At 35.8% G+C, this 13198-nt stretch overlaps 1 non-coding gene across 1 annotated transcript; it reads right to left on the reverse strand.

Moving 5' to 3' along the window:
• Window positions 1-5224: 5224 nt before the first annotated feature.
• Window positions 5225-5331, reverse strand: LOC127236815 (U6 spliceosomal RNA). The gene has a single exon (XR_007835798.1). It is a non-coding gene; the product is annotated as a U6 spliceosomal RNA (small nuclear RNA).
• Window positions 5332-13198: the final 7867 nt, after the last annotated feature.

Genomic DNA, 13198 nt, shown 5'->3' on the forward strand with positions numbered 1-13198 from the left:
GTTTAACAGACAATACCTTGATTGTTCAATCTCTTGGTTAATACAGCATTATCTGCATGGAGGATCTGATCCATGAGATCTACACAGTGGGAAAATTCTTCAAGAAAACCAACAACTTCCAGTGGCCCTTCAAATTACCTTTTCCACAAGGCAGGATGAAGAAAAAGACAACTCACTTTGTGGAAGGTGGCGATGCTGGCAACAGGGAAGACTAGATAAACAGGCTTATTAGACGGATGAACTAAGGGGTTGTCCGTGGTATTTTTGTAATCTGGTCAGTTAATAAACAAACAAAAACAAAGAAGCAGAAGTAGTTACACTGCTGATAGTCAATTCAACTAACTATATTTTAAGTCCAAAGAAATGACAGCACTTTTGTTATAAACGTTCTTATTAAATGCAATTAAGGAAATGTTAAAATGATTTAAGTAAGCTAATTGATGAAACTAAATAAGACGTGGAAAAAATTGTCAACGTTAATTTTTATGAAAATAAACATTTTATATTAAAAAGTTAATAAATGTGGAAACTGCAATTATAGAAAACTATGAGAATAAACACAAATGAACAAAGCAATTAATTTCATAAATAATGACAATGAATATATTTATCAGAAAGAAAAAAAATCAGTTTAAAAGCATAGTGATGTTTTAGTCCAATACTCAGTGATTCATGTAAGAAAGGGAAAAAAATTGGTTTGCAATGCCTTTTCACCTCCCAGAGGTCTTATGTGGTAACAACTGAGATGAGTTCTATAGACTTGTCTAGGTTCAACATAGATTTTGGTAACTGAAGTTTTTCAACCATCACACAGACTTTTAGTAAAATGACAGGCTTCCATGTTGCTAAAATGTCTTCATGCAGTCAGATCCCTCTTCACCATTTTTGTTTTTCCAGATTCTAAGATTTTTTTTGATACATAATAGCATTTTCTGTGCTGTCAAGAGCATGACTAATGCAGCATTTCTCCTACTTTCCCAAGAAATTGTTGCCAGTGCCTGACAGCCTGAGGCTTTGAATATGATCGTTGGCGATCAGCCATCAGTTCACAAGAACCTCAACAGCAAAAATAAAAACAAAAAAAAAAAATCTCCATTTTTGAGATCTTAAGATTTGCGAAGTCCTCGTTTAGTTTTTTGTTTGTTTTGCATTGGTTCATTTGCCTGTTAGGTTTTTGTTTTGGTTTGGTTTTTGTTGTTCTTTTTTTTTTTTTTTTTTCTTTATGGGTAATATATAATCAGTTCTTTCTTACAGTAATTGAATATTTGCTTCACTAACAAACTTCCTCAAACATCCCTGTTACTTAACTCCTGTCTATGGTGAATTTTGTACATAATTATTATTTTATTTCAATTTTAACTTATAATGAAATATGTCGAAGCCATAGTAGGGTCTACAATCCACATGCAAATGGCATGATCTCCAACACTCTCATGAAATGCTGATTGGACTATATAATGTTATCTGTGGATGTATATGTCTGAAGCTGTAGCTGTGTCAAATACTATACATACCTTATTTTAGCTAAATGTACCCCTATGGTTAAATCTACTTTATAAATACGTTTTATACATGATGATCAGTGATGGCAGGTAATAAAATGGAAGGATTACAGCAGCAAATCACAGGAAGATGACTTGACTGTGGTGTCTCACTGCTTCCAAATCTTGTGCTATTCTCATGATGATGTGAGACAACCTTCAAAAGAAGAAGTTTGGAGTTGTTCTTTGCCTTTATTGTATTGCTGATGTGAATTCTCTTGTGCTTTTTGCCATTACTACATGAAATAATGGGTACTGGAATGCCAACATGATACTTCAGTGTTACTCCTACGACTGAGATGTCTGATTATCTCATGTGTGGGCAGTGTGCATAATGTAGACTTATTGAGCAGTTTTTCATGCTTCCTTCATGAAAAACACTAATAAATCAATCACTGAAAGTCATTAGTATTTGTCTGTAATTTCTGATGTGATTGTTTTATACTATAGCCAGTGATCAGTGTGTGACTAAAACTACAGAGTCTCAACTGCTCATCAGCAGAGCTGCAGTCAGCTAAGACCAAGTCCACAAGAATTCTCCAACCACAACCTCCTGGCTCCAGTCAGGCCAAAATGATGACAGCAAAATGCATTCACATCATGAACATGTTCACGTCTAGACAAATATGCATCGTATTTAGAATTGCTTGAAAGCTGTGTGTGTGTACACATACATACATACATACACACACAAACACACACATATATATAATCAAATATCTAGAGGAAAAGTAGAAGCATAGAAGAAATATGCCAACTTCTAGTTCTAAATGTGAAAAATGTATATAGAACTTTACAAAATACATTTCATAGTTTGAAGTAAATAGGTACAATACACTTAAAAACACAGGATTAGGTTTTCAAGTATGTATTGTAAATTAAGCAAAAAATCAAATGTGCGAAAGGAATATCCCTGGCCTGAAGATCATGAAGGGTTACATCAAAGAAAAGTGTTCTTCACAATACAAATAGTAAAATAAATGAAGAATGAAAAGAAATAAAATCATAAACAAAAATTAATTACTTAAAATACACTAAAAATAAGGATGGAGGAAACAGGATAAGTATGAAAGAATACCAAAAAAAAAAAAAAAAAACAAACAAACAAAAAAAAAAAAAACCACGAAACAGATAACAGATTAATTCGTCAATAAAAATGAGAAGAAACCAAGGTTTTAAAATAGTCAAGGAAGTAAATGTCAATGATGTAAATGTGTCATTTGAGAGATAGGAAAATTATTAAGTATTTTTCTAAAAAAAAAAAAAAAAGGAATAATTTTAGAAAAATCTGTGGTTTTACCAGTATTCCCTGATAATGTACAGATACAAGAAAACAACTTGACATACCTCCTTGAACAAAGATATACCTCCAAATCCTACCCAGACAATTTCACTTCTTCATAAGAAGCATTCAAATTCATGAGGTTATGAGAGCCGCTCTCATTTAATTCTCCGAAAAGAGGTTGAGGAAGACTGCTGTGAAATAGTTTCCTTGGTGTGAGATGAGAGCTCAGAAGCCAGAGCAGGAGTACAAGGAGCGAGCATGGAAAAGAAACTATAAGGAAGCTTAGGCAAATTCAACAGCTATTATGCACTTTCGGTAAAAGCAGGTGGGCAGACACACATAGACACGCCCACGGTTTGAGTGATACACATATACAAAAATCATGGAAATGTGGTATTTTGACAAAAACGATTCTTAGTTGCATAACTCTATATTTACATATATAAATTCTTATTGTTCCTTAGATATAACATGTTCACCATCTTTGCTCATTCCAAATATCAATGATGGTGGCCCTGTTGTTTCATCTACATTCTACATTTTCATCCCCCACCCCCATGGCTTTTTTTTTTTTTTTTTTTTTTTTTTTTTTGTGCATGAGACAAAACAAGGAAATTACTGAAGTTGTGGTTTCCTGCACAAGACTGGAACAAGTTTGAACCCATCAATATTTCATCATGCAATGAGGAAGGGTTCATAATACCTTATCTTTAAAATGAAAACTGCAAATTGATGCCTGGAGTTAGTAATTATACACGTTCTTTTTAACCTTCCAAAAAGAAAAACAATGATGTCATTTTAGCAACTAAGTGCAAGAGGGAACTTACCAGTCAATTACTTCATTTTCAACACCTTCATCAGAACTAGATAGGAGACTGTCTAAAAAATTGTACTGGCCTATTTCACAGAACTGAGACATAAGAATAAAGTTGGGAAAGAACCAAATCCCAGGAATCTTGCATTGAAAATCAAAACACAGTCAGAAACGAGGGAAAGGAAACGCATCTGAAATCCTTTCCATGAAAACTGGCAAAATCCTGAAGGTTCTGAGAAAGTAGTTAAAGGTTTTCAGCAGTCAGAGAAGTTTCATTCAAAGAAAATAAATCTGCCATGATACTCATTGCAGTGGGACACACAAGCCAGAGCTGCTACCAATGGGCTGAAGAGTGTTCTCCCTACTTTAGAGACCGCTACTCAGATAAAGCCATTTTCTTGATGTAACCACAGAAAACAGTTCCAGGGTGAGTCAATACCAAGCAGAGCTGGAGTTTATTAGAAGAGATTTTGGTATAAGCACCAAGATTAAAAGAAACAGAAATGCCTTGGAAGAAAGTGGGTCTCATATAAGAGTAAATATAAACTTCTCAAAGGATAGTCACACTTCATCGTGTTTACTATAGGCACATTTTGATGAATGGGTATTTTCTGACATCATCAATAAAGGATAGTTAAATAAAATTTAAATAGGTGGTTCCTGGGGTTATACCCAAAAGGCTTGCCATTAATCAGGAAAATCTCTAGGACCTAAACAGTCAGGAAGGGAAGGGCACTGTCAACGAAGTTAATAGTCATGGTTGTGAAATTTTGAGAAAATATCACAGATAGGAGCTAGGCCTATGCTATGTTCAGTCTTCACACTGGGTCTATTGTTATTTTAATGTTCTTGAAAGAAACATTGCCTCTATATCAGAAACTGTCACAAAAAAAAAATGTGATTTAATAGTCTGGAATTCCTGTTTATCTGCTGGCAAGAGACTTCTCAAGTGCAGCCTGGGATTCTTTTTCTTCCCATGTTCTATTCCTTGACTTTCTATCCTGAATTCGGTCTGAATGGCAGGGGCAATTTAGTGGCAGTTTAACTTGCTTCTTCCTGAACGCCTGCCTTACTTCCTTTACACCCTCAAAGTAACATATGTTCTGTGATGGTAACTGCAGGCAAGAGTAGCTGAACACCTACTGGAGGGGAGGGGTAAGCCCCAGTTCCAGAGTATTGTCCCTGTGGAATCGGCACCCAGCTCCCATTAAACGCTTCATTTTTAGTGTTTGTCTTGGTCTAATCTACAGCTGATGTGCAGGGAACTCCCCTGTACTCAGGGCAATCCTATTTTTAAAGTGGATACTTTCAAACTCTCATCAGTATGAGACAGACAAATAAGACGGAACAAAAGGAAGAGCAAAACTATCGGAGTAGGAAACTTTTGAGTGTTTTATTTATAGAAGAATTGTCACAGCTCTATCAGACCTCCCATAGATTTTACAGACTTGAGTGCATAACCATGAGACTTGAGAATCCTCTGTCCTTTATCATTGTCCTTAAGGTCTGGGCAAGCAGGGAGTGAAAACTAAGAAAGACACTTCCCAAAAACCTGGGGAAATACCTACTATAGAGAAAATGTGGGACGACTTACTAATTCTATGCCTTTCAAGAATTTTTCAAGTGCAGGGGCCATGATAATCGTCTGTGTATCATTCTAATTTTAGTATGAATGCTGCTGAAGCAAGCACAGGAGAGCAAGAAAAGAGACACATCAATAGAGGGAGCAGTTATAGGTTTAAAGCGAAATCTGGCACTAGGGAATTGTACAGAGATCCACAAGGACCCAACTAGGAATCTAAGCAATAGTGGAGAGGCTACCTTAAATGCTCTTCCCTAATAATGAGATTGATAACTACCTTAAATGCCATCCCAGAGCCTTCTTCCAGTAGCTGATGGAAGCAGAAGCAGAGATCCACAGCTAAGCACTGAGCCAAACTACTGGAATCCATTTTTAAAGAGGGAGGAGTGATGAGCAACAGGGTCAAGACCAGGCTGGAGAAACCCACAGAAACAGCTGGCCTGAACAAATGGGAGCTTAGGGATACCACTGGGGAACCAAATTAGGACCAAACCTGGCCCCTGAAGATGGGTGTTAGCTAGGAGGACTGGGAAGTCTATGGGACTTTTGGCAGTGGAAACAGGATGCATCCCTAGTTCACAAAAGGACTTCAGGAGTCCATCCCCCATGGAAGGGTTACTCCCTTAGCCTAGAGACACAGGAGAGGTCCTAGGCTGTACCCCATATGACTTGACAGATTTTGATTATCCCTCATGAAAGGGCTCACCCACCCTGGGGAATGGATGGGGAATGGGATGGGGGTACGTTGGGGGGCATGGGAGGATGGGAAGAAGAGGGAACTGGGATTGATATGTAAAATAAGAAAAAATATTAAATAATAATAATAATAAAAACAGAATAAAAAAGAACCTTTCCTGCAAATTTAGCTGGTCAGTGAGCTCAGTACCTACAGAGGAAAAGCAACAGAGGCCTGAAAAAAATTTACTATTGCAAAAATTTTAAAATGAAAGCAACAGTTAGAGCAACAAGGAAAGTCCAGAGAATAGCCAGTTTTATGTTTCAGATTGGAAGAGCATATTCAAACAAGCAGAAATGACATTTTAAAGAACTGCAAAAATGAGACCCATAATTTAAAAAGGTATAATTTATACTCCGGTTTATTCTTATCTTCAGTTTATTTTCACATAATTTAGATGATCACAACTGCTTGGAAGCTATACAAGAAAATGTGATCAAAACTGAGAAGCCCCTGGTTACTCCATGGTTAGGTCAATAATATTAACCCACACACCTCATTAGGCCTATCTGCAGTACATGTGACATGGCCTAGAAAAAACCACTAACCTAGCATCTCAGCTACACTCTGATGCTAGGGTCCATTCTTGCTATATAGGAGCTTTGCCTTATCTCTTTCAAGCTCACACCTTTACTTCTGTAATTAAAAGTTCATTCTTAAGCCACTTTTCTGGTATCTATGAAGTTCTTTCTTCCAGTTCAAGAGACAGGATCCAAAGCCGCTGATTCAATGACACATTTATTTGTATGACCTTGATTTTCTGGCACTCTAACTTCTGAGTTAAGCCCACTTGAGGACAGAAAGTTCCACATCAAGGATCCATTTAACTCATTATTGATTTCACCTTACACCATAACTAAAGGTGAACTATTGAAAGACAAGTGTTTACTAAGTGTTAAAAAAAAATGGCTTTCCTTATGCTGGAAGCTTCACTAAGGTTTATCGTTGATTTCCAATCAGAAATACCAAAGCTCGAAGCTGATGGACGAAGTATCATTGTAACACTTGTCGGGGAGAAGGATTCTCACTGAGAAGAATTGTGTGCAAAATACTTCTCTCTAGTAAGGAGTGATGAACATAGACCTTCTCAGACAACGACAGCAACAACAACAAAACTCTGAAAGAATTCAAACTGGATTTTATTCTCTATAGTAAATAATGCAGACACCTGGCGACTAACGACAGTGCACTAGGGAGCAACCTGAATCCACACATTGAAGAGCTGTAGAGAGTTTAACATCATCGGTAAACATTAAATGGGTGGATGGAAGTGCACAATTCGTTTGCGACGCTTCTCCATTCCTGTGCAGCTTTAAAATAATTAAATGTAAAATAGCTATCACACTGTGGTGAAAGTAGTACAAAGCCACAGGGTTGAAATTCAGCTGTGTCAAAAGCCTATTGTCTTATGTCAACATACTCTGAACCATATCATTTTATAAGCTCCATTATTCTCCAGGGACAACCACTAAGAAAATGACTCAAAATATAGCAAAGGAAATGCCAGAAGATTAAAATGACTCCTCGAACATAGATTCAACATATGATTATAATGGAACAATTAAGGAAAAAAGTCCACAAAGCCTACTGAAAACGAAGGATAACTTGACAAACCTCAGGTTGTTTCAATTAAATGCAAAAGGCTTACATAATCACTAGAAATGAACAAATACCTGAAGTTCCAGAATAGCTATGCTATGTGCTATCTAAAGGGAGGCCTTTGAGACTGCCCTTTCTTTCTAGTTGTTGTATGTATATATAAAACTTACAGTGCATCAAGGGAGGAGCAAGAGATACTACAGTCTACCAACTGAACTTTATTTATTCCAACTGTTCTCACGGAGGAAGGGCAGCCCTAAACCACCTCCTGCTAGAAGTGTTGAATTCACAGCATCTCTGGTCATCCCTCTGTACTAGTGATCCATGAATCAGATGTGTGAACCGTAATAAAATACTTGTATTTGTTGGGGAGAGTCTCATCATTAGAAAGCAGGGCTTTCATATCTGTGAAATCATAAGCACAATATTTTTTACCATGAGTAATTTATCTGATTGAAATCTTGTCCCTTGTCTTCTCAACTCTTCCTCAGCATTTGGAGCAATCTTTTCTTTGGGAAACAACACGGAGAGGTGTGTGTTTTATGAAAAGGTGTGACAGAGACTTTCTATTTCAATGTATGCCCTTCAGCCTCTTAGACTGTCACCCCATCATCATGCTTCAGTGACAAATGGGGTCATATTCATACTAGAAGATGCATGAGATATCATAGAAGAAGCCATGGATCCCATGTATATGATCTGCAGAATGCTTATAATTACAATAAGGCTTTTCTCTACAATTTTAAAATTTATAGCTATTTTAACAATTGTTGACATAAGATTTGTGGACAGAGCTAGAGTGCTGCTCCAGGAAAAGTCCAATCATATCTTGATAGTTTAAGAGTATCAGCCCAAAGCAGATTCAGCTGTTGTTCAAAGACAAAAAATTTAGAGGTACTTCTCTTGCCTAATGTAATAGGAATGTTTCTTCCTTTTTCTGTATCTGTTTCCTTTTGCTTAATGGGTCACACACTAACGTTCACAAAAAAAAAAAAAAAAAAAAAAAAAAAAAACCATAAAAACAAAAAGCAACTTAAGGTGACCTACTTCCTATTCCCTTATATACACTGCTAATTGTGACCAATTTTACTCTTCTGTGTGTCAACTCCCTTTCTGAAAAGCAAAAACTTATATGATAAGTGTAACAGAATGTTTCAAGCTGATCTTTGCTAATTGGAGTTTATTACTATACATCTATTAGGAGAAAGGAAATAATAGAAAAGCAACCTCTGTATTACATGCCGTATGCCAGTTTTATATGAACTTACTAGGTAAAATATCATTTTACTGTTCTTCACTTGGAGTGGGATAAAAAATCGAACATAAAAGCAAAGAAAATATTCTGTGTAAAGTGTATAATTTATGATAATTTTCTAGAAACAAAGTAACATGTACTTCATCCTATATTTGCATATGGATGGGGACTCTTCTACTTTAATAAAGGGACAGTTCTAAGTCCAAAGATACACCAAGAGATGTAATCTGTTGTTGTGGGGACTCAGTCATCCAATAGTCTTTGAGGTACCAGTCCTCGGCTGAATGAATTCCTACAACAATCAGTGCTCTCTGATTTTTTTCTTAAATGTATTCCTTTCTCCTATATTTCATTCTGAGTGCAGTTCCACTACCTCCACTACTCTCAGTCTCTGTCCCGCCTCAGCACACCCACCCACACTGTCCCAGATCTACTCCTCTTCCATTTTCCTTTAGAGAAGAGCAGGCCTCCCAGGGACATCAACTGAACACAGCATAATAAGAGGCAGTACAATAGTCACAAACTCTCACATTAGGACAAAAAGCGGGGAGACAAAAGGGTCAGAGACACCTACTCTGACTGTAAGAAGTCCCACAAAAACGCCAAGCTAACAACCATTATAACCTACTCCTAGGACCCTTACAGGCTCTTTGGTCATCTGTTCCATCTCTGCAAGTCCCTATGTGGCCTACTTAGTTGATTCTGTGGGCCATGGTCTTGGGTATGCTTGACCTCTCTGGCTCCTAAATTCTTCACCCCTCACTTGCAAAGGAGTCCCTGGGCTCCACAGAATATTTAGCTGTGGATCTCTGTATCTCCGCCTGTCAAATGCTACGGGAAGCCTTTCTGATAATGCCTATGCTAATAATCTCCGGTTTATGATCATTAGCAGAATATAAGGAGGAATCATTTCATTGACATTTCTTTTTTCATTTTTGACCAGTCATCTTTGGTTCTATTCTAGCGGTCTGGGCTATCCAGCTTCTGGTTCCTGGACATCTAGTCAATGTAGCCTTAAGTGGCTTGACTCCGACTCCCCGATCTTTAAACAAAACCTTTAAGGTTATCTATCTGTAAGGGACAGGCCATATATAAAGGCGTAGGATATTTGAGTGCAGAATTACTCTGTGTACAAAAAATAAAGTGGACAGCCAGGAGGGAATAAAGAGTGTTTGAAAGGAGGGAAAGGAAGAAAGAAATGATCATCTACATTGTCAATTCAAAAATAATAGAAAACTTACAGAAAAATTTCAAGCACGTTATTTAACTAGATGCACATGCCATGAATCCCAGCACTTAGGCAAGGATGGCAGGCAGAACTATGTAAGTTCAAATCCAGCTTAGTTTTTCTATATCTTACCAGGCCAGCCAGGGCTACACAGTAAAACCATGTCTCAGAAAGAAAAAAAATCAGCAACAAAAGAACAAAGAAAAATATTGTATTTTTGTTAATATAAAGTTATTCTAAATTCCCTTCTGTGATTATGGATTTTGTGAATCCAACAGATTAATTTCCAGGAAGCAATGTAAGTTTTCTTTGACAAGTGAGAAATCACTTCATAAATTTTGAGTATATATTCAATTCAACATTTTAAATTGCCTGACAAAATTGTCAAACACTTCCAACCATTCCATGTGAATGACAATTATAAGTTTGTATGTTCCAGGTTATTACACATAATGAACAAACAAAGATATGTTCTATAGGTAAAGTATTCTTTTAAAATGGAATATAGAGCATATAAAATATAAACAATAGCAAAAATCTTCATAAATAGAAGCTATTTATAATTTGCTTTGTTTTCAATGTTTACATTTATTTTCAATGTAAACACTAGTGAAGTTTTTCATGTGCTTGCTGTTTGTGGTTATTTGTTTATGACATGAGCTTTAGAGAAAAATGTAGAATACAGAATAATAATAAAGTAAGAACTGAATACTATATGCTGAGTAAACAGATATAATCATAATTAGGTTATCTATATTTTTATTATTTCATTGATTTTATCTATGAGTTTTACTTTTTCTTCCCATTAAATTTGTTAGAGCATTAGTCTTTCATGTCTTTCTAGATTTCAAGTGTTATTCTACATAATGAATACGAAATCTCTTCCATTTTCAATAGAGGAAATTAATGCTGTGAACTTGCTTCTGAAAAGGATTGCTATTGTGTTTTCAATTTCAATCAATAAACATTAAAATTTTCAATTTCAAATTGGCCCAGTTTTTGTTTATTAGTAACTAGTTCAGCTTTCATGAATTAGTATACTTCTCTTTCTTTTGTTGATATGTAGCTTTAAACTTTGGAGGTCAGATAGAATGCATTGTCATTCTAATTTTCCTATATCTATTGATTCTTTGGTTCCTAAAATGCCAATAATTTTGGAGAAAATTTCCTGGTATTACAAAGTATGTTTTTCAGTCTTTTGGTGAGTCTTCTGTAGATATATGTATATTATTCAACTACAGAATTTTTCTGTTTAGTATTTATCTAGATGACTGGTCATTGGTAAGTGTGGGGTATTAAATTCATCCAGTATCATTGTGTTAAGGTCAATATGTAATTTTACCTATAGTAGTATTTCTTTTATACATTTGGCTGTTCTTGTGTTTCGTATATGAATGCTTAAAATTACAATATTCACTAGGAATATTTTTTAAATGAATATGCATACATTCTCTCCAATGTAGATTCTGTCTCTTAGGTATGGACGTCAATGCTTCAGATTTATATAAATTTATTTTATTCAGAATAAACACAGAAATTAGGTACATTGTAAAGGACAAGGTAGAAAGGTATCATCTCCCCCCCAAAAAAAGATAATAAAAGATATTGTTCTAAAGAGAAAAATGGAAAACTAACAAATTAGTACTAAATAATGAATGAATGTCATGGCAGGCTAATGTAGGGAGTGTGGAGAAGGGGATGCCAACACAAAAGTGCTTTTTTGAAAGGCTGTATTGAAGCCCATTATTGTACAAGCATATTGTTTTATATATATATATATATATATATATATATATATATAAAACAATATGCCATATGTACATATTGAAAAGGCAGAAATATTGTCACAACTAAATATCTTATGGCACCCAGTAAAATCTCCTTTACAGATTAATTTAAGTCTTTTCAATTGTTGGCCAAAAGAGTTCCCATCCCTAACTCTCAAGCATCACATGTAATTAGTGATTCCTCACAACTTATTATAAGGCCCTATTGGTAATGGGCCTTATACTTTTTTGAGGACATTGAATATGAAGAAATTGAGTTGGTATCCAACTAAACTTTACCCCTACTGACTAGATTTCATGAATTGGAATGTATTTTCCTACTGTAGGTGGTAGAAGCCACCAAGGTAAAATCATCTTCCAGACACAGCAGGGCTGATGTGCATAGTATCTCTCAGAGTCTGTGACAGCACCCACAAGACCTGAGAAATTTCAAACCAGACAAAATCCTAGCACCGCAGGTTTAGATGACATGAAGTCCCAGCCCTAATGAACTAGCTCTTTGCAATTGATTTCTATTAAGAAAGAGAAAGTAGCTTTCTTCAATGGAATGTCCTTGGGAATATCAACTATACTCTAGAACACTCATTCCAAGAAGTATCTGGCCACACAAAATAGATTCTGTGTTTATGGTTGATAACATTTTGTTTTGGTAATTTGGTGTCTTATAACAATTGCTCTTGATATTATTTGATAGGACTTTAAGTTTTGGACTTTTATTTTGTTTGGTTTGGTTTGGTTTGGTTTAATTTGGTTTTGGGGCATCTGAAAGGGGCACAGAGAAAGGGAGACAGAAAGAGACAGAGAAAGAAGTTGAAGTTGGACTGGCAGGGAGGTTCTGAGGAGTTGACATTATTTGGTTGAGAAGAAAGAATATCATAAAAATAAGTGGCATGAAAGTAACTTAATTACAAACCAACCCCCCCCAAAAGCCCATATAAGTAAAAGCCAAAGAGAATAATAAATTGTATTCTAACTAGATGTTTATGTTTGTGACAGTCTTGCTGTATAGCTAACACTAGACTGTAGATTGTAATTCCCCTTCCTTTAGCATCTCAAATACTGGGATCAATAGATATGAGCTACCCTGGCTGGCTATGTGTAAGTTATATTGTAGCCCAGTTTACATGTTTTTTGAAATGCTTCCTAAGCCAAATGAATTCCCACCATTGATTTTTAAAGTGTTGTTAATTTTCTACTAACAGAAAATTATGTATTTAAAAAACTCATTAAATAAAGTCTAGTCAAGCATGGAGCATAGGTTTATTGCTCAGCAATATTCCTCTTTCTTTGACACAAAATTGCAGAAGAGAGAGATGGAAGGGAGGGAGGGAGGGAGGGAGAGAGAGAGAGAGTTACAAGTTACATATCTAG

This window comes from Phodopus roborovskii, unplaced genomic scaffold (assembly GCF_943737965.1).
Source record: "Phodopus roborovskii unplaced genomic scaffold, PHOROB, whole genome shotgun sequence".
Taxonomy (NCBI): domain Eukaryota; kingdom Metazoa; phylum Chordata; class Mammalia; order Rodentia; family Cricetidae; genus Phodopus; species Phodopus roborovskii.